This window comes from Pongo pygmaeus, chromosome 9, assembly GCF_028885625.2.
Source record: "Pongo pygmaeus isolate AG05252 chromosome 9, NHGRI_mPonPyg2-v2.0_pri, whole genome shotgun sequence".
In the NCBI taxonomy this organism is placed as follows: domain Eukaryota; kingdom Metazoa; phylum Chordata; class Mammalia; order Primates; family Hominidae; genus Pongo; species Pongo pygmaeus.
The window spans coordinates 73,674,770-73,696,621 of NC_072382.2; the positions used below are offsets into that span (position 1 = coordinate 73,674,770).

General features: G+C 52.0%; 1 protein-coding gene across 5 annotated transcripts in view; it reads right to left on the bottom strand.

The window, feature by feature from the left end:
* ARAP1 (ArfGAP with RhoGAP domain, ankyrin repeat and PH domain 1) overlaps positions 1–21,852 on the bottom strand; it is a 67,497-nt gene that overhangs the window by 43,602 nt on the left and 2,043 nt on the right. For 4 of the 5 annotated variants that reach the window (XM_063672052.1, XM_063672051.1, XM_054440847.2 and 1 more), the window contains exon 2: positions 3,944–4,026. The exons of the other annotated variant lie outside the window; for it this stretch is intronic. The gene's annotated coding sequence lies outside the window, so the exon portion shown is untranslated. The remainder of the gene's footprint in view (positions 1–3,943; positions 4,027–21,852) is intronic. 5 annotated transcript variants of the gene reach the window in all.

Sequence of the window (21,852 nt, forward strand, 5' to 3'; positions counted from 1 at the left end):
GAAATCAATATTTATAAGCAATAAACAGGTAGAAACCAGGATGAAAGACCCCGTTTACAAGAGCATCACAAAATAGAAAACACCAAGAATAAACTTCCTAAGAGATAAACAACAGCAATAGGAGAAAAAGTGGGAGTGTTACTAAGGGACAAAAAGAAGACCTGGACAAATGGCAGAGCACAGTAAGTTCTGGATAGAAGACAACATAAAGAGATTAATGATGTCTAAGTTACTTTATAAATGTACACAATCCAATTAAATATGTACACAGAATTTTTTTTGAAGCTAAACAAGCTGATTTGAAAGTTCATGTGGAAAAATAAGCGGGAAGAGTCAGGAAAATTCTGGAAGCAGGGGTGGCGGGCAGGGAGGGTAAAGAGTAGGAGTCAATCTCACCACATGTTAAAACATATTATAAAGCCACAATGATTAAAACAGTATATGGTAACAGTGCATGAACAGACAGATCAATTAAACAGAACAGAAAGTTCAAAAGTAGACCCAAATACATATACAAATTTAGGATACACTAAAAGTAGCCTCTCAAACTTGTGGGGAAACAAGGGATTATTAAGTTGTTGGGACAGCTGTGGAGCGCTCTCAAAAAAAAAAAACAAAAACAAACAAAAAAACAAAACATAACAAAACTAATGTGGATCCCTACCTCACACTTTACAACAAGAAAAATTACAGCTGGATCAAAGATTTCAGTATTTTAAAAAACCATGGCCGGGCAAGGTGGCTCACATCTATAATCCCAGCACTTAGGGATGCTGAGGCAGGCAGATCCCCTGAGATCAGGAGTTTGAGACCAAGTTGGCCAACACGGCAAACCCTTGTCTCTACTAAAAATACAAAAAATTAGCCGGGCGTGGTGGCAAGCACCTGTAATCTCAGCACCTGTAATCTCAGGAGGCTAAGGCAGAATTGCTTAAACCCAGGAGGTGGAGGTTGCAGTGAGCCGAGATCATTGTACTCCAGCCTGGGCAACAGAGAGAGACTCCATTTCAGGAAAAAATAAAAATAAAATAAAAAATAAAAGGATTTACAAAATCAACCTAGGGCTGGGTATGGTGGCTCATGCCTGTAATCCCAACACTTTGGGAGGCTAAAGCAAGAGGACTGCTTGAGGCCAGGAGTTTAAGACCAGCCTGGGCAACACAGCAAGACTCTGTCTCTACAAAAAAAAAAACCCTAAAAATTAGCCAGCTGCACACTTGTAGTCTCAGCTACTTGTGAGGATGAGGTGGGAGAATTGCTTGAGCCTAGGAGTTCAAGGCTGCAGTGAGCTATGATCACACCACTGCACACCACTGCACTCTACCCTGGGCAACAGAGCGAGACTGTCTCTAAAAAAAAAAAAAAAAAAAAATCATTTCAGAGAGGCAAAAGCCTTCTGGAAATGAAACAAGTACAGAAGGCACACAGAAAAGACTGAAATATTCAACTCTACAAAAATCAAGCACTCTTGCATGGTGAAAAGCACCATAAGCAAAGCCAAGAGCTAAACAACAAACTAGGGGATATCTGCCACTCATATTCCATACAAAGCACTCATTTTCCTAAAAGTTGAAAAGCATGCAGAAATAAGAAACAGATCAATAATCTAACAGAAAAATGGGCAAAGAGTATGAATGAAAAAATTTATAAAAAGGAAAATATAAATGGCTCTTAAATATCTGAAAAGGAACTTAACCTCCCCCACACTAGGAAATACGAATGTAAAATATTTTGAAATACTGCTTTCTACCTATCAGATTGTCAAAGAGCAATAAAGTTGGAAAATACAGGCATTGGTAATTTGGTAGGGCATCCCCTCCCTGGCCGTGGAATGCCTCTAGGCATGAAAGCCCTGAGAGATGCAGATGTCTGGGCTGGGCGCGGTGGCTCACACCTGTAATCCCAACACTTGAGGTCAGGAATTCCAGACCAGTCTGGTCAACATGGTAAAACCCCGTCTCTACTAAAAATACAAAAAGTTAGCCGGGCATAGTGGCAGACACCTGTAATCCCAGCTACTCAGGAATCTGAGGCACAGGAGAATCGCTTGAACCCAGGATGTGGAGGTTGCAGTGAGCCGAGATCACACCATTGCATTCCAGACTGGGGGACACTTTGTCCCCCCACTCCCCCCCAAAAAAGAGATGCAGATGGCTGACCCAGCCACCGATAGGCACTTAGCCTGCATTTTTACTGGCACCTGCCAGAATTGACATATATAGAAGGTTACCAGCTGCAGTGCCTGTGTTTAATAGCAAAAGAATGGAAATAACCAAAATGGCCACCAATGGGAGAATAGTTAACTGAATTATGGCGTAGTTGTGCAGTAGAATACTGAGCGGCCATAAGAATGAGGAAACTCCTTATATATTGACATGGGATGATCTACAAGACACACTGTTAAAGGAGTAAAGAAAAGTGCAGAACAGTTTGTGTAACATTCTCTCTCTGTGAAAAAAACAAGGGAGAGCATGGAGCAGTGTGCAGCTACTGGTAAATGAACAAAGTATCTCTGAAAAGACACATGAGGGCAAGGTGACAACAGTTACCAGCTTCCTCCTAGGAAGAAAACTAAGGCCTGAAGGGACAGGAGGGAACAGTGGAAGATGCAGAGTTCATAGGGCCTGAAGTTCATGGGGCCTGAAGCGTACACAATTTAAGTGCCCTCTGATATGCTTTGGATGTTTGTACCCTCCAAATTTCATGTTGAAATGTGACCCCCAATGTTGGAGGTGGACCTAGTGGGAGGTGTTTGGGGTCACGGGGACAGATCCCTCATGAATAGCTTGGTGCCCTCCCCACGGTAACAAGTGAGTTATCACTCTATTTGTTCAGGTAAGAGCTAGCTGGTTAAGAGCCCGGCTTCTCTCTTGCTTCCTCTCTCACCATGTGACATGCCTGCTCCCACTTTGCCTTCTGCCCTGACTAAAAGCTTCCTGAGGCCTCACCAGAAGCTGAGCAGATGCTGGTGCCATACTTATACAGCCTGCAGAGCCCTGAGCCAAATACACCTCTTTTCTTTATAAATTACTCAGGGTATTCCTTGATTGCAATACAAAACAGACTAACACATTCTCCTTAAGAGTATCTCACTTTTGCAAAATTCACAAAAACACATGACCACATGCACACACTGTTCAGGCCCCTCTTTAGATCCTGGAAGGAGCCCTGCACCTCAAACTCCAGCTTCCCTGGAAATCCACCTCTGAGGAAAGGGAGACTTTTCACTTCAACATTATAAAGATGTCAGTTCCTCCAGGGTTAAGCTAAAACTTTAACAGCATCCCAACTAAAATTACCAGCTGGAATTTGTTGAGACCAGCAGATTCTAAAGTTCATATAAAATGATATTAGAGATGTGTTAAGTGGAAAAGCAAGATGCAGAACAGTGTTATGTAAACATCTCGGTTAAAGAAAAAGAAAAAATATACATATGTTATATATATATGCAAATATAAACACAGAAAACTGGACGGATACATATGAAACTGAGTTTAGGGAGGGGAATTGACAGCTGGGAAGACAGGAGACACTATACCCTTCTGTATCTTTTAAATTTTGTATCATTTTCCAAAAAGTAAATAAAAATTAAAAGGGAATGTGATAACCATGAATAGAGCCCGAGAATGAGAAAGGGAACAAAACTTGCCAGGCAGGGAGGAGAATCCAATGAGGAGATACATACACACGGACCTGCAATCCAGCCTGCTGGCCCCTGCCTTGTCCCTTTGTCCCGTACCCCCACCCTGTTCCAAGGTTCCAAGGCCTGCTGGGAGGCTCGTAGCAAGCTCTCTGGGCCTCACCCTCTGCCTCTCAAGCTCAGTTCTCAAAATGGAAAATAGGCTATCAGGTGTCAGCCTCCATCAAGCCTCCCCCCACCTCAATGTTAAGGCCTAGTGTGCCACAGCCAGCCCTGTTCCCACCGCTCCACCTCCTGACTCACCAGCTGGGCTGCCAAGGACGCCCGGGTCCTCCCAGAGACAGCAGCTATTCTGAAGGGCTCCTCATCTTGGCCTGAGGTGGGAGCTGCAAGGACAGGGATGGAGGAGAAAGCCCGTGAGGCAAGGCCACTATGAGATGCCAGAGAAGGAGAGGGAAAGAGGGAGAGGGACAGGGAAAAGGAAAGAAGAAATGGGGGCCAGGCACAGTAGCTCACGCCTGTAATCCCAGCACTTTGGGAGGCTGAGGCAGGTGGATTCAAGTCCAGGAGTTCAAAACCAGCCTGGGCAACATAAGGAGACCCCATCTGTACAACAAAAATACAAAAATTATCCAGGTGTGGTAGTGTGTGCCTGTAGTCCCAGGAACTCAGGAGGCTGAGGTGGGAGAATCACTTGAGCCCAGGAGGTAGAGGCTGCAGTGAGCTGTGATTGAGCCACTGCACTCCAGCCTGGGCAACAAAGCCAGACCCTGTCTCAAAAAAAAGAAAAGAAAAAAGAAGAGATGGGGAAGAGGTGGAAGAAGAGGAAGAGAAGGAAGAGGGAAGAAGAAAGGATTCAGGGAACCTCATGCTCATGGAAGCTGGCAACAGAAGTCAGACCAGAGGAAGGCCTTCCTGGAGGGAGAAGGCAGACAGATAGGCCTGTCCAGATGTGGGGGCCGCAAAGGTGGTAAAGAGGAGTCAGGACTTCCCCACTCTCTGGCCCTGCAAGACCAGTGCTGGGATGTGTATAGGGGCAGACTGTGGAAGGGACAGCCCCAGGAAGGGTGAGGAAGGGACAATGCAGCCCTATGACTAAAGAGGTCTCCCTGACACAGAGCCTGTCAGGAGAGGTGGGGGACCTTAGAGGACCCAGGGACACAGGACCCTCTCCGCTAAGCCTGGGGACCATGAAGTGGCCTGAGGGCACAAGTAGGATAACTGAGTCAGGGGCAGGCAACCCCAGGGCCCTGCCCCTAAATATGTAGCGGAGGTTGAGGAAAACAGACCAAAAGGGGATGCTTCTAGGCAGGAGAAAGAATAGGATACCCCTAGGCAGGCCACCACTCTTGCTATGCAGATGGCCAGGGCTCTGTGGGGCTAGAGACCAGTGGAGTGGCATGGACAGGTCTCCCTCCCCAGGGCCTGGAACAGTCAGGTCTGCCAACACTAGGGTTAACTTCAAAACTGCTGTGCTCTGCATAATGGCTTCAGCAGGTATTCATGAACATTTTACATCTTACAAACACATAAACAGGTATTTATCTTAAGTAAACTCCATGATTATCACTGCCTAGGATAGGGCTAAAACAGGTATACATTTTTAAAATATTTTATTTTATTTTATTTTATTTATTTTGAGACAGAGTCTCACTCCGTTGCCCCAGCTGGAGTGCAGTAGCGCAATCTTGGCTCACTGCAGCCTCCACCTCCCAAGTTCAAGCATGATTCTCTTGTCTCAGCCTCCTGAGTAGCTGGGACTACAGCTGCGTATCACCATGCCTGGCTAATTTTTGTATTTTTAGTAGAGACGTGGTTTTGCCATGTTGGCCAGGCTGGTCTCAAACTCCTGACCTCAAGTGATCCACCCACCTCAGCCACCCCAATTGCTAGAATTACAGGTGTGAGCCACCGCACCTAGCCTTATTTTATTTTTGAGACAGGGTCTTGCTCTGTTGCCCAGGCTGGAGTGTAGTAATGCAATCATAGCTCACTGCAACCTCCAACTCCCAGGCTCAAGCAATCTTCCTGCCTCAGCCTCCTGAGTAGCTGGAACTACAAGTGCACGCCACTGTGCCCAGCTAATTTTGTTATTTTTTGTAAAGACAGGGTCTCGTTAGGTTGCCCAGGCTGGTCTCAAACTCCTGGCCTCAAGCAATCCTCCCATTTTGACCTCCCAAAGTGCTAAGATTATAGGTATAAGCCACTGCACCCAGCCCAAAAGTGAGTATTTAAAAAACAACCTTTAAGTAGCTAGCACTTCAGATGAAAGCATTGGCAAAAATGGCAGTGCTACTCAAACAACAATTTGAAACAAGAAAAAGAGACCACATAAACAGTGCTTACTGTATGCCAGGTATCCAAGCACTTTATATTAACTCATTAAAGCCTCACAGCAGCCCTAGGAGATACATATGATTGCTATCCCTGTTTTAAGATGAAGAAACTGAGATAAAAGGAGGTTAAATAACTTTCCAAAGCCACACACCTAAGAAGGAGGCAGTATGAATATAGTCTAGCCCTGTGCTGTCCAATAGCAGCCAGCAGTAGCCACACATGGCTGTTGGACATTTGAAATGTGGTCCCTGGAATATGATGTGCTAGATTTTGAACACAGTGGATTTTGAATACTGAGCACACACACACAAAAAAGAATGCAAAATATCTCAATAATTTTCCCTATTGTTTACATGATGAAATATATTATTAACATTAATTTCACTTGGACAGTTTAAATTGCATTGTGGCTTACACTCTATTCATACTGAAGACTGTAGCTCTCAACTTTTTTTTTTTAGACAGGGTCTCGCTCTGTCACCCAGGCTGGAGTGCAGTGGCACAATCTCTGCTCACCACAACCTCTGCCTCTTGGGCCCAAGCAATTATCCCACATCAGCCTCCCAAGTACCTGGGACTACAGGCTTGTGCCACCACGCCCGGCTAATTTTTCCATTTTTTTGTAGAGATGGGGTTTTGCCATGTTGCCCAGGCTGGTCTTGAGCTCCTGGGCTCAAGTGATCTACCTGCCTCTGCCTCCCAAAATGCTGGGATTACAGGCGTGAGCCACCAGCCTGGCTATCCACTTTTAACCACTCTTCACGGCCTCTCAAAACACAAACTGAGGGCCCGGCACAGTGGCTCATGACTGTAACCCCAGCACTTTGGGAGGCCAAGGCGGGTGGATCATTTGAGGTCAGGAGTTCGAGACCAGCCTGTCTCTACTAAAAATGCAAAAAATTAGCTGGGCATGGTGGTGGGTGCCTGTAATCCCAGCTACTCGGGAGGCTGAGGCAGGAGAATCGCTTGAACCTGAAAGGCAGAGGTTGCAGTGAGCTGAGATCGTGCCATTGCACTCTAGCCTGGGAGACAGAGTAAGACTTCAGCTCAAAAACAAAAGCAAAAACTGAGCACCTGCTATATACAGGCCAGGCACTGTGCTAAGCGTTTAACACAGATTGATAGATAATGGTCCAAACCACTCCACTGGAATGACCAGGTCTGGGAAACAGGAAACTACTTATCTCCCTGAGAAAAGCCTGGCTCCCTACTGGGCCTCTCTCAAGTTCCTATTCCTGCACTAAGGGCATCTGGCAAAGATCAAAGACATGGCGACTCGGCACTGACACCTCTTTGGAACAGCCCTGTTCAAGGCACTGGAAGCATAAACCAGACCTCAGACCTGGACTGGCCCTCCAGGAACCTCAGGCTGGAAGGGATCAGATACCATCAGCCAGTGAAAACAGCCCAGGGGGCCCTCAACCAGGCTGGGGTCAGGGAAGGCTTCCTGGAGAAAGAAGCAAATTGAAAAAAGAAGTTCAGAGCAGTGCCCTGCTAAGCCACACTGCAGCCTAAGGCAAAGACAGAATCATCAGTACTGGTCCTCTCTTAATTTAAAATGTTAATGTTTTATATTTTGCTCATCATGGATTTTTGGCATTAATTTTTATTTTTTAAATGGCATTAAATATTATATACCTTGAATACTGACCTTTTTTAAATAAATAGTTATTGCTTTTACATTTTAGTTATCTTTTGGTTTTTTTTGAGACAGGGAGGGTCTCGCTTTGTTGCCCAGGCTGGAGTGCAGTGGCATGATCATGGCTCACTGCAGCCTCAACCTCCTGGGCTCAAGTGATCCTCCCACCTCCCCCTCCCCAGTAGCGGGGACCACAGGATCTCATGGCCAAACCCAGCTAATTACTGAGCTTTTTGGTACCCCATCAAATTCTGCGACAGAGGCAAGTGCTTCACTTGCTCTACCCTAATCCAAGCCCTAGTTTGGAGGTTTAAGCCCCTCAGCTGCTATGACACGTCACTGAGTCCTCATCCTCAGGAAGGCAGGGACCTGGCAGAAAGGAGTATCATCCTGTTGCGACAGCACAGCCAAGAGCTGAGGGGTTTCCCTCCTCTCCACCCCAAGGGCCCAGTCAGGCTTCAGCACCCCCACACCCCCATCCTGCCTCTCCTTCTCTCTCATGTCCCTCCAGCGTCTCTCCACTGTGCCAACTACAGTCCCACCCCCGCTCAAAGCCTTTCCATGGTTCCCAGTGCCTTTGAGCACTCCTTGGTCCATCATTCAACTTCATCCAGCTCTGACGTTTACAGATGAAGAAACAAACACCCACAGGGAGGAAGTGACTTGCTCAAGTTGTCAGTGACATACCCCAACCCCCAGCCAGGCTGGGCTGGCCCTGTCCACAACTTCCTCCATGTCACTTCTCACAGTAGGCACTGGCCTGGCAAACAGGGAGCCCCCAAAGTTGTCTGCTGACAATGAGTGAGTAAACCACATCCTCCCGTCTTCAGGTGGCTCCAGGCCGCCTCCTCCAAAAAGTCTGCCCTGACTGCCCCCTCAAGCTCCTAGTCCTCTGAGGCTGAGCCCCACATCTCAGCACTGCTTCTGCTCTCTCTTTGGTTGCTTGTTTGTGAGGGTCCACCTCCACCCAATCCTCCATGTATCCTGGAGTATCCTGAGAGTCCATACCGCTTCTTTTCTCCTCTGCTGTCCACAGTGGTGCCCAGGACCTGGCTGGGCTCACAGGTGCACTCAGTCCCAGTCCAGAGGTAAGGGTCGCCTGGAATCTCTAATCCTTGTCAGCCAGTCTTTCTTCACGTCTGGCTTGAGTCCTTCTTGCTGGAACCAAAACTTTTGCCCTTCTGTCCTCTACCTACCATTTCAACCCCAAGGTCAGAGTTCAAATCTCATCACCCCTTCTCTGTCCCAGCCCAGCAACTCCATGGTAATATCTCTACCCACTACTGACTAGTGACCTGTTTCACCAGCCCAGCAAGAAGATGACCCAGAGCCTTAGCCAAAGACAGGCACCCTCCAGCTTCCTTCTTTCCCTAAATGCACACCATTTGGCAACTATGTGCCCAGCCCCTGCTAGATTTTCTCCTTCATCTCATTTGTTCTTTTTTTTTTTTTGAAACAGGGTCACTCTGTCACCCAGGCTGGAGTGCAGTGGTGTGATCTCAGCTCACTGCAACCTCAGCCTCCTGGGCTCCAGTGATCCTCCTACCTCAGCCTCTCCAGAGTAGCTGGGACTACAGGGACATGCACCATGCCTGGCTAATATTTGTACTTTTTGTAGAGATGGGGTTTTGCCACGTTGCCCAGGCTGGTCTCGAACTCCTGAGTTCATGCGAGCTTCCCCCCTTGGCCTCCCAAAGTGCTGGGAGTATAGGCGTGAGCCACCGCATTCGTTCTTATAACAACCCTAAGGCCTGTGATTCTTCTCCATGTCAATGATTCTTCTCCATGTCAATGTCATGGAAGCTGTGTGAGGTAGAAAGTCACCAGGTCACCTGCTGGAGCTCACGGGGCCTTCAGAGGACGTGACTGCTTCTGTCTGGTGAAGGGGTTCCAGAAGGGGTTCCAGAAGGGGTTCCAGAAGGAACCCCTGACTTGGGCCTTGAAGGATAAGTAGGAGGTGGCCAGGTGGAGGCCATTCCAGGCAAAGGGGACTGGGTGTGCAAAGCCCAGGGACAGAAAAGGACCTGGTGAATTTGGCGACAGGAGATGTCAGTGGGGTGGGAACAGAAGATGTTTAGAGAGAGAGGCTCAATGGCTGGCCCTCCGTCACCTGCAGAGTCTGCTGACCATGTGGGTGTGGCCCTCTCTTGAAGCCTCCCTGAGACTGTTTTGCATTCTGATTTGCATGAGTCAGCCCTGGATCAGGGCAGCCTTAAAGGTCCTAACCCTTTCCACACCCAGCTCTGGAGTCCTCTTGGCCAGGCCGCCTCCCCTGATTGCATCCTCAGCTCCCCTCCGCACAGGGCTCTGCCCTGGGTTCAAGGAAAGACCTAGCCCTACGGGGAGCAAGGAGGGGAGGAAGGCAGGCTAGGGGTCCTAACTGAAGCCTCAGCTTGTCCACCACCACCTCCCTTATACAGCCTCATTCCCTACCCTGGGCCCAGCTGTCCCAGCACAGGCAGGCGGGGCAGTGACCCCAGCATCCAGACCTCAGGAAACTCCTCGGAGCTCCCCAACAGGAACCAAGAACATACACAGCCAGCTCTGGCCAGGCCTGGGTCTACAAACCACACCCCACTGGTACCACAAATGCACACCTCACACTACCTCAAGGGCCACACATCTCCCAGGGCCACACAAACCTACCACCCCACCCAATGGCCACACCTCAGATCTGCCCTTTCCCACCACACGCAGCTCCCCACCAGCAATTCAACTGTGTGCAACAACCCCACAGCCCAATACCCCACCCTTGGCCCCCTCCCCGGCCCAGTCACCAGGTGATACCTCTGCATAGGGTCCCTTCGGTCTGCTGCCCTCCTGGGCCGTCTCCAGGCTCCGCTCACTCAGGCAAGAGTCTTAGAGGCACTTCCGTAGATATGAGGAACTAGTGGGGGCTGGGTTCCCAACCCAGAGGGTGCAGAAGTGGCCCCCACGCCTCTGCAGAAGCCACCTCCCTCCAGCCCTGCCAGGAAAGGCAGCAGGTACAGCCTTCGAGTGGGCAGCTGACCGATCCCTGGGCCAAGCAGCCTATTTTCCATCTCTCAGGGACTGGTGGCCACCACATAACAGTCCCAGGAAGGCACACTGGGGTCTCCTGTCCTACCCCAGGCCGCATCTCTGCCCTATAACTCTCCCTGGCACCAGGAGAGTCCTGTCCTGGCCCATGTGTGGTGTGGCCTGTCTTCTGGGGTCTCCGGAGAGCTGGTGGCTGATGGGGAGCAGCCCCTCAGGGCAGTGAGGACTGAGTGGGGCCCCAGGGCCTGGGGAATGAAGAGCTGCCTCAGCTAGCTGGTGGGGAGTTGGGGGTCTATCAGCAATGTCCCTGGGCTCCAGGCCTGGGCCCCGTCCCCACCCAGGATGCAAGGCAAGTCTGGTTCCAGTCCTGGCTCCACCATTTCTTGTCTGAAGCCCTGGGCAAGTCACATCATGTTCTGAGCCTCAGTTCCCCCTCCACAAAGTAGAGTTGTCACTCCCTGCCTCCTGGAGCCTGGCACCCAGATGACCATGACATGCCACTGCATGTGTACTGGAGGCCAGTGTGCTCTTCTGCTCACTCCTCTGCCGTCAGGCAGTCACTTCCTGTCCCTAGCCCTAAGGTCTTGGCTAGTCCTGACCCTGGGTGCTAGGCTTGTAGCCAGGCTCTGAGCTAGACTCCCTCCACATCCTGAGGTTCTTGGTTACCCCAGACACCAATGACTACCACAGCCTACCTCCAGCCATATCCCCCTGCAGAGCTCCAGACCAGACCTGACTCCACGGCATTCTGGACCTCCCCTGGAATGCCCCAGCACGGCACACTCCCATCATACAATGAACTCACCAGCTCCCCTTGGGGACTGTGGGGAGCGGGGGGAGAAGAGCTGTCTCCAACCCAGGTGGGGCCTTTAGGCAAATAAGAAAAAGATTCCTCTTCTTCTAGGAGCCCCACACCAAGGGAAGCAGCTGAGCAAGAAGAGGACAGGCTGGGTTTCAGTCCTCCTTCTCCTGGCCCTCACTTCCACACACCTGCCAGGCACCTTTGAGCAGTGCACAACATGCACACCCACACACAGTGGACCTGGTGGGAGGCAGGACCTTTTAACAACCTTCCTGCAGCAACCCTACCAGCATCACCCTAATAAAATGCTAAACCACAGTTTTATTAATGACTAAGGGATATGAAAGACTAAGGGACAGTAAGCATTGCTGACCCCACTTTCAGGCCTCACGCTAACTCCAACCCCAATCTTGAAAGACTTTCACTTTCTACAACCTTCATGTCTGCACTGTTTCAAGTTTTCACAATTGAGTATCACTTTTATAATTAGAAAACAATGATAAACATGTTTTAAGTCATTACAACTGAGTTTGTTCCAGTTTGATCCCCAAAACCATCATTATAAGGTAGCTTTATCATTTAAGTATAACATGCATAGATTACTAACAGAACTATTATAAGAGAAACTGCTAATTTCCTAGGCCATCTGGATGGAAAATAAGAGACTGACACCCAAAGCCCCCTCCCTGCCCCCAACTTACCCTCCCAAGGGTCTAAGACAAAGCTAATCAAATAAGGTCTCCCTCCCAGGCACTGGTGGCCAGCAGCACAGAGCACAGCCCTCGGACTTTCACATGGGAAATGGACTGAGGCTCATTAATAAACTTGAGACGCCAGGGTCCCCAAGGTTTGTCCTCAAGACACCATCAGACCCCACCCTGGCCCTGACTCTCACCCACCACACCTTAAGCCTCACCCAGGGGCCCCTCATGTCCAAGCCCCAACCCAAAAGAGGGTCAGGTAGGGAAGGAGGTGTGGGATGACTCAGGAATGTCTAACATACCTCACTTGCAAATAAATGAAGCTGAAAGTTAAATGGTTTGGTTTTAGGCTTTGTCAAAAAGTCTATCACATACTATGCCCCTCTGGCCCCACCACATACCCCCGACCCCTAATGGGTCTGGGGACCACTGTCCCTTCCCCCAACTCCTTCCTGTTTACCATGTTTTGGGCACACCCCTGCCCTGCATCCACGCTGCCCCCATTCAACCCAGGCCTCTCAGCTTGCCTGGACTTCTGGGCCCTCACAGCTGCCTACTGCCTCTGCCCCCTGCAACCAGGGCATACTCTAGATGAGCCCACTGGGCTCATCTAATACATGGCATAGCTCCTGACCCCAACCCTCCACAGCCCCACCCCAGGACCCTCCCCACTCTCCCAGTCCTCACCCTCGGCCTAGCTCAGGCCCTTCCCACTTAGAAAGGTGACTCAACCAGCCCCACACCTACAGAGACCTGGGGCGCTCCCACCACCAGCAAGACAGGGCTCTGGCCTGGCTCCTGGCCCTCAGGCACAGACACACTCTACAGGGGCTGGGGACTTCCCGTGACAACTCCTCCCACAGAGGGCAAGGGGCAGCCTGAGGAGCCACAGGATGACTCCAGGAAGATCCTCCTGTGACCGCTGCCCCCAGGGGGAGCAGGAGGGGGACTCCGAACACCATAAATGAGGCAGAAACAGGAAGAGACAGGGCTGACCGCAGCAGGGTGGGAGTGCACAGGGCTGACCACAGAATCACAGGCAGCGGGAGTGGACAGACCCAGTGACACCAGCGCTCAAGCTACAGACTCTCACCACGTGCCCTGGGGGCTGAGGGCCAGCACCCACCCTGCCCCAAGAGGGAAGGGGAGGCTGCCAGCTGACTCCTCTGTGAGCTCACTGGAAACCTAAAGCTCCTGCCCACCAAGGAGGAGGGACTTGGTGGGCTCCTCTGCACCCCAGAACTAGGGGTACAGGGGAACAGGGACCCAGACCTGCCTACTCTCTAGATGGCCCCTGGAATGCAGAAGACAGAAGATAAGGGGGTCCCTTACTGCTGGCACGTGAAAGGGGAAGCTGCCTGTGTTGGCTGGGGAGGGTGACCACATGGGTGGGGCCGGGACTAGGACCAGAAGGGAAAGAGGGAGACGGGGACCAGCCCCACAGGCTTTGGCCTCCAATTTGATGTGTGACCTCAGTCTCCTGACTATATAATCAGACAACAGCTAGGGAAGACTCCCTGACTCAGTCTCCCTCTCCATTCTCCAGCAGGCCCACAGGGAGCCCTGGAACTTGCTCACCTGATCCGGCCACCCCTGCTTGCAGCAACAAAAGGTCGTGTTTATGCAGTGCTTACCGTCTACCCGGCACCACACTAAACATATCACATGGATTGCCTCATAAAATCCTTCCAACAACCTAGCAAGCAGGTGGCTTCAGGCCATGTTACAGATTAGGAAACAGCCTCAGAGAGGTTAAGTAACTGGCTCAGTCACTCAGGAGCCAGAATCTGAATCAAAGGTCCTCTCAAGGGGACAGCGTGGAGACAGGTAGGGCCCAGGGAGGAGAAGGGGAGGTTAAGTGATAGAGGGAGAGGGAGGCTGAGTGCAGACTGAGAAGGGCCTTGAGGCCATGCTAAGACCCCGGTCCTTACTGTCCAGACAACAGGAAGTCATGGAGGACAGCAGGGTGCTCTGGTGATGGAGCACACTGTGACAGACAGGCAGCAGGCAGGGGTTCCTCCTGCTGTGGGATTTGGGAATTCATCTAACTTCTCTGAGCCTCAGTTTCCTCATCTGTGTAATGGAATTAGGATAGCTCCACCTTGCAGGCTTGTGAGGGAGGGATGAAGCAGATCTCAAATCTGATCAGTTCGCACTCCCCAGTGACTTGCCACCTCCCTCAGAGTAAAAGCCAAAGCTAGCAGTCGGCCTGCCAGGCCTGTGCAACCTGTCCCTGTGTGCCCCCACTCAACTGCTGGGTCCCGAGCTCCTTCTGGCTGGAATGTTCTTGCCCAGGCATCTCCGTGACTCCTCATACCCATTCGGGCACCTCCTCAAATGCAAGGCCTTTCTTCCCTGACCACTCTATCCTAAAAAGCACCCCATTAGCCTCTGTCTCCTTACTCTGTTTCCTTTTTCAGCATCCCACTTATCACTACCGGACACTGCCTTATACGGATATTTGTTAAAGTCAGACTCTTTAACTGAGAGGCACAGACCTTGTCTTATTCACAGTTGTATCTTCCATGGCTAGGACAACGTCAAGAAAATGCTCAATCGATAATATTTGTGAAATGTATGAATGGAAATCTACAAAGGCCTGGCTTGCAGGCATATTGAGCAGGCACTCAATATGTGGCACCTTCCAGTGTTTTCAGCCTTTGCTGCTCACCCTTCGGAAGTGCCCCCACCCCCAACCCCCACCTCAAATCCCTCCCCAGGAAGCCTCCTGAGCCACAGTGGCTGTGGCTGGACACACACACGGAGGCAAGAAGAGGGTGGCCAGGGGCAGGGTCTGCAGAGGGCTGGACTGGGAGGCCTTCGGTCAGGGCCTGACCCCAGCTCACCCTGCTCAGGAGGCTTGGGACAGGGGCTGCTTGGAGAGATGGGCAGAGCGAGGGAGAGTTGAAGGAGGCAGGTGTCAAGGTTCAGCCTGGAGGTCTAGGAGCTGGAGATTGACTCTGAGGCTCCCCGGCACCCTCCATGGCAAGGCCTGTCCCTTCTTTTGACCTCTGAGGCTGCCCTAGCACTTCCTGCTGGGCCGGCCCCATAAGCACTGCTGGGGATGCCCTCACCCACACAGGGGAAGTGTGACTCTCAGACCCCCTCAACCATTCCCCAGACCAGGGCAGAACCACCCCAGACTTCTAGGAGTCTCTGAGACCAACCCCCAGCCCTCAGGCAGGGGCTACCTCTCCTGCCTGCCTACCTCTCGCCTGACCCCCCATTACCCAGTGCGGCTCAAGGGGCTTCCACCCACCGGCTCCTGCCACCTGCCCCTCCCCTCTGGTCTCATTTCCTCCACTCTCATGCTCCAACACCAGCACTTCACCACCAAGCCTTTGCTTACCCAGTTCCCTTTGCCTAGAACATCTTTCTCTACCTCACCCTGCAAGCTCAAGTGCCACCTGCTCGAGGAAGCAGTCTCTGACTCCCACAGTCACAGCCCTGATCAGACCAGATGTCACCATCTGTGACTGTGTCTGTCACATACATACTCTCTCACCCCCAACCCTGGCTGGGTGCTTTCTCAGGCAAGACCAGGGATACCTGTGTCCCAAAGGTGGCACACAGTGAATATCTGTTGACTGATTGAACATTTCCCAATTTTACACATGGAGAGCCAGGCAAATGACAACTTGCCACTGCAAATCAGTGGCCAAAGTGTGGCCAGAACCCAGCCTCCAGCCTCCCAGTACGAGGTGCCTCCCATTCCACCCAGTCCCACCCAGTTATAGTTCTACTATAGTTCTACTACCCAGCCCTGCCTTCTCGACCAGTACCACACAACCCAACCACCTGCTCCTTAGGCACTTAGGAACCACCAAATCAACCTTCCACATTTCTAGAAATGAAAGTAAGTCCCAGTCCCGGAAGGGGCAAGAACCTAGCCAGGGCCACACAGGCAAGTCAGGACCATGACTCAGACCTTGGCCCCTGAGCGTGAGCTCAGATATCTCCAGCAGCCTGTTCCTTGGAAGAACTGGGGAGGGGGCCTCAGGCAACATTAGAGATACTGGAGCAACCTCCCTCCCCTGCCCGCCACATACATCCAAGTGGGCTAAGCCAGTTCTGCATTGAGAAATGTAGGTTTTCAGGCCACAGGCAGTAGAGGCAAATGAGTGTCCTGGTTCATGTCCGTGGAACAGAAACTGGAACAGAACCACTAGACACCCCCTGGATCTTCAGACTTCCTAGGCTTAGCATGTCCATCTTTAGAGCCGAGAAAGAGAGAGAAGGAAGAGAGCAGCCCCAGGCAGAGCAGGGGAGGGAAGCCTTTAGCCAAGGCTCTGGTACCCCTTCACCAAGCACGGGAGCCACTACCCCAGAGCTTTCCTGTTATCATCTGGAAAAGTGTCAGTCTCCAATTCTGCTCCTGGAGTGGAAAGGGGTGGCCCATTCCCCCTACCAGGCACACTGTGGCCACTGGGAACAAACGTGCATTTAAGCTGCAAACCCACACAGCAGCCCACCTGGATAAAGGTCCCCACTAAAGAGACCAAGAGACCAAGTTTCTTTTTTTTTTTTCTTTGAGACGGTGTCTTGCTCTGTCGCCCAGGCTGGAGTGCAGTGGCTCGATCTCGGCTCACTGCAAGCTCCGCCTCACGGGTTCATGCCATTCTCCTGCCTCAGCCTCCCGAGTAGCTGGGACTACAGGCGCCCGCCCCCACGCCCGGCTAATTTTTTTTTAGTAGAGACGGGGTTTCACCGTGTTAGCTAAGATGGTCTTGATCTCCTGACCTCGTGATCCGCCCGCGTCGGCCTCCCAAAGTGCTGGGATTACAGGCGTGAGCCACCGCGCCCGGCCACCAGAGAGATCAAGTTTCAAGTAGGTGAAAGCCTTGCCCAGCTCACACATCAAGGGGTGCAGAACTGGGCCCCTCCTACCCCAACCCATGAGGAATGCTGACCATACCCGCATGGAGTACCCACTGGAGGGATGTGCTGCAGGCCGGGGCTGGGAAGCACGACCCCGCCAGGAGCCTGGCCAGGCAGTCTTCCAAGAGACACTTCTGTGTCCCAAAGGGCACCTGTGTCATGTCCCAAAGGTGGAGAGGACCAGGGGCCACACCTGGAATCTTGGCTGTCAGTGTCCTTCTCCTGGACGACTGCCTGGCTGGGCTCCTGGCTGGGTTGTGCTTCTCTGAGGGGCAGAGCTGCTCCTGACCTGCAGCCTCGAGTGCAGCTGCTGTGCCCACAGGTCCAGACAGCACCGGAAACAGCTGGGGGTGGTAGCTCCTAAGTCCCTCAGCCAAGCCCAGCCTTCTATACCCTAAGGCAGAGCAATACCTTCCCTCAGGCTCCTGATCTCTGTCCACCACCTTCTGCAGAGGCTCCTAAGCCTGGCTCTGACCCTTCAAGGCTTAACCTGGGTCTGCTGAGCCACATCCCGTACTGGCCCCGATGGCCAGCAGTGTGACCCTGACCTTCCTCTTTGAATTAGCCAGCCACCAGCCCTCCCCAAGCCTCTCCACAACCCCGCCCTAGTGTCCATGGGAACAGCCCCACTACAACCCGTGAATGCAGAGGGGGCCTGGCCCATCTCTCCCCACTGCCAAGATAACTGAGTGTCCCTCTGCTACCACCTAGTCTATAGGGTTCCCAGATTTCTTGAAGGGGAGACAGCCAGGTGTGCGCTGGGGGTGGTAGATGCAGGGAGCACCCGGCGCCTGGAGACCAGCTGTGCCTCTGACCCACCAGCCAGCACTGAGAAACTCTCCAGGCCTCAGCCGTCTGCACCAACCTGGCTGAAGCATGGCACGTGCCTCAGCCTCAACTTGGGGATGACCCAGCCCAACTCGAGGCTTTTTAGGCTCTCGGAACCTAGAATTTCGGAAATTCAGAAGCTGGGACTCACAGGCACATAAAACCCTAAAATCCTCGAATCTCACCAGCCTGGAATCTCGACTCAGAATCTTAAAATTCTAGCTGCTCAGTGTGAAGAGTAGAAGGGAGTGGAGAGGAGTAAAACAGCCCAGTCCCCCCAGCCCCCTCCCCCTCTCACCTACCCAATTTGGTTGGTTTCTGTCCTGACCTGTTCACAACTGGGGGCTGGTAAGCCTGGGGGATCCCCAGAGCTGCTCCTTACTGCCCCTCCCTGAAGCTCCAGGGAAGTTGAGTACAGTAAAGATAAATGCCCAGCCAAAGGTCTCTCACTGAGCTAGAGGCCTGAGGCAGACCCTGGGTTCCTGACTCTGCACCTGACTATAGGCAGACCTCTGCCCTGTGCATTATGGGTTGGGGAGGAGAGAGGGGGATGCCCCGGGTGGGGCAGTGCTCGCTGGGCCAGTAGGAAAGCTGGCAGGGGAGACCCTGGCACCTGAAAAGCTGAAATGCAGTGGCAGCTCAGCCTTGCTCCTGGTCTTCTGTCCCGGGGGTTAAGCCACCCCAGCACTGGCCTGGCCAGAAGGAGGCAGGGCCAGCCCAAGCTCCCCCAGGGCCACTGACAGCCAAGATTCCAGGTGTGGCCCCTGGTTCTGCCCTGAGAATGGGGACAGAGGAGTGGCCCTCCTGATCTTCTCCCACCCTCTTGCCTTTACCTTTGCCCTCAAAACAATGAGGATAAGGACAGGAGGGAGATTTTAACACATCCCCTCAGGGAGGACTCTCTGATGCCTGAATCTTCCTCTAGGCCCCTCTGACCCTGAGCCCCACACACTGGACCATAGGTGGTCCCTGTCTCTGGGCCCTGGAACCATGTTTCCAGGGTTGTTCAGTTACTGATACCCTGCTGTAGCAAAGCCCCGGCACCCCAACAGGATCAGGTTCCCGGTTTGGTCAGGGAGAAAAGACTTGGACCTCGTAACAAGGCAGTGTGGGCAGGGTCTGAAGGAAGCTCAACACTTCAGGAAGCCCCAACCAGGCCTCAAGCAGAGAGGCAGAATGTAGGCCTCAGAGCGCCCTGCCGGGGTTCCAGGGCCCGCTCTTGCTTTCCGTGGCTGAGAGACTGCAGGCAAGTCACCACCTTCTACTGGCCTTAGTCTCATCAGCAAAATGGGGTCTGGGAGAACCACCGTATGAACAAGAGCCAAGGTGGATAGGACAAGAGCAGAAACCAGACCTCCACAAGACGCTTATCCCAGGGCCAGGGCCACGGGGGCTCAGGATTTGACAGCAATTAGTCCAGTCTGCAAGCAGGATACCCCTGTACCCTTGAGGGCACCCCAGATCCACAGTTGGTCACCAGCAATGTCACCTGACCAGGTGGCCCTCTAGTCTCTGCCTATCACTGACTAGGCATTCCCAGGGTAGGACTGGGTTTAGATCTCCTCTGTCTGCAATGCCTCCCAGTGCTTGTGGTTTTCACTGTGAAGCAATGGAAAATGTAGATTCCCAGCTATTCTATGAAATGGATGATCTTGGACAAATCACTTAACTTCTTGGGACCTCAGTTTCCTCATGTGTAAAATGGGAATGGTGCCTACCTCAGAAGACTATTTTGAGGATTAAATGAATTCAGTATATAAAGTGCTTAGCACACTGCCTGGCACATAGTCAGCTTCCAAGAAAGAATAGCTACTGCTACTATTATTACTACTATTAAATAATGATTTGTTGGCCGGGCCCAGTGGCTCACACCTGTAATCCCAGCACTTTGGAAGGCTGAGGCGGGCGGATCACGAGGTCAGGCATTCAAGACCATCCTGGCCAACATGGTGAAACCCCGTCTCTACTAAAAATACAAAAATTAGGTGGGTATGGTGGCGTGTGCCTGTAATCCCAGCTACTCGGGAGGCTGAGGCAGGAGAATCACTTGAACCCAGGAGGCGGAGGTTGCAGTGAGCCAAGATCGCGCCACTGCACTTGAGCCTGGGCTACAGAGCAAGACTCCATCTCAAAAAAAAAAAAAATGATTTGTTATTGAACTGGTCACTTAACTCCACGTCCCCTCCCAGCCACTCTCTGACTGTCCCAGTGGTCTAGGACAGATGACCTAATTATGGGACAGGCTCTTCCCCTCTGTACTATGGCCCAAGGATGAGAAAGAGAGACATTCCACAGGAAGGCCATGTGGAAGACAATCCATGCATTGCCCCCCACCATCTTTCACATCTGGGGTCATCTGCCTCCAGCTGGGACTGTCCTCCTCAGATCCCTGGTTGGAATGTACATACAGTCTGGGGGCCTGGCCAGGGGTGGGGGGAGGTGGAAAAAATGTTATCTCTGATCAGAGCTGGGGACATTGGGGTTGATTCAGCAGCAGCCTCTGAGTTTTGTGGGGCATGCACATTGGACGGGGATGTCTCCCCACCCACCAAATCCTCATGCTGTTCAGACCCCTGGAGTGGCCACCCTTAGCACAGAACTCCTTTCTAAAACATAACACCTCTCCGCACAGGGCTGTGGAGGGTGCTGACTCTAACCTGCCCAAGACCAGAGAAAGAAATGAGAAGAGCTGCCTGAGGGACTGGACTCTGCTCCAGAGGAGGGGCTGGGTGAGCTTAGCTGGGGTCACACACTGTTTAAGGATGCTTCAGTCACCACCCGGGGTAAGCACCTCACTCAGCCCTGGGAGGTGCTCAAAGAGTAAGATCAAAGTGAAGTCACACAAAGGAGGCAATGAACACCTGGGTCCTGACCCTGTCTCTCTACCACTCTCCCAATGTATTCTTACGCAAGTTACTTAGCCTCTCTGTGCCTCAGTTTCCTTATCTGTAGAATGTTACCTAATTTCTTGGGTTATTGGCAGGGTGAAATTGGTTAATATGCATAAAACTGTTTACAACAGTGCTATAGGCATGTTTGCTGACCTCATTCTCACTGATGTTATTACTCAGCTTTCTCTAAGGCTGTTACTTCCACTATGATATTGGAGGGTGATGCTCGTCTTATGCTCTTATGCAATTATGTAAATCGTTAGATGACAAATGTGCAGTGTCCAGCACACAGCAGGTACTCAACAAAGAATGTTCCCTCTCCCGGCTGGGAGCGGTGGCTCACGCCTGTAACCCCAGCACTTTGGCAGGCCAACGCAGGCGGATCACGAGGTCAGGAGATTGAGACCATCCTGGCTAACAAGGTGAAACCCCGTCTCTACCAAAAATACAAAAATTAGCCGGGCATGGTGGCGGGCGCCTGTAGTCCCAGCTACTCAGGAGGCTGAGGCAAGAGAATGGTATGAACCCAGGAGGTGGAGCCAAGATTGTGCCACTGCACTCCAGCCTGGGCAACAGAGCGAGACTCCGTTTCAAAAAAAAAAAAAAAAAAATGTTCCCTCTCCCTCTTTCCCCTTTCCCCCAGAGAGGCCAGACTAGGAGACAGAACCTGTCCTGACCCCCACCAGGGGTCTCTGTGTGATCCTACCCTCATCTCTAGCTCTTGGCCTCAGTCTCCCCATCTGTGAAAGAAGCTTCTAGGCCAAGTGGTCTCTAAGTGTCCACGGCCATATCTGCTCCAGCCTGTCCCCCACCCTTGTTCCCTCCTTCCTTCTCCATTTCCTACTGCATCCCCTCCTGATGTGACAGAACCCTTGGGAGCCTGAAGCGGGGTAGAGGGGACAGCTGGTGAACAAGAATCACCAGCCCTCAAGGAGCCCAGGGCCAGGTCCAGGCCCCCAAGGGTTAAGACCCAGAGTGAGGGGCGGGGGGCCAGGGTCAGCGCTGGACAGGCGGGCCTGGAGCCCAGGGCCTGCCTCCCCTCCCCCTACCCTGGGAACAGAGGCCACTTGTTTGGGCAGTGGCGGGTGGCTTTGAGCTCAGCCAAGGGAGAGTTGGGT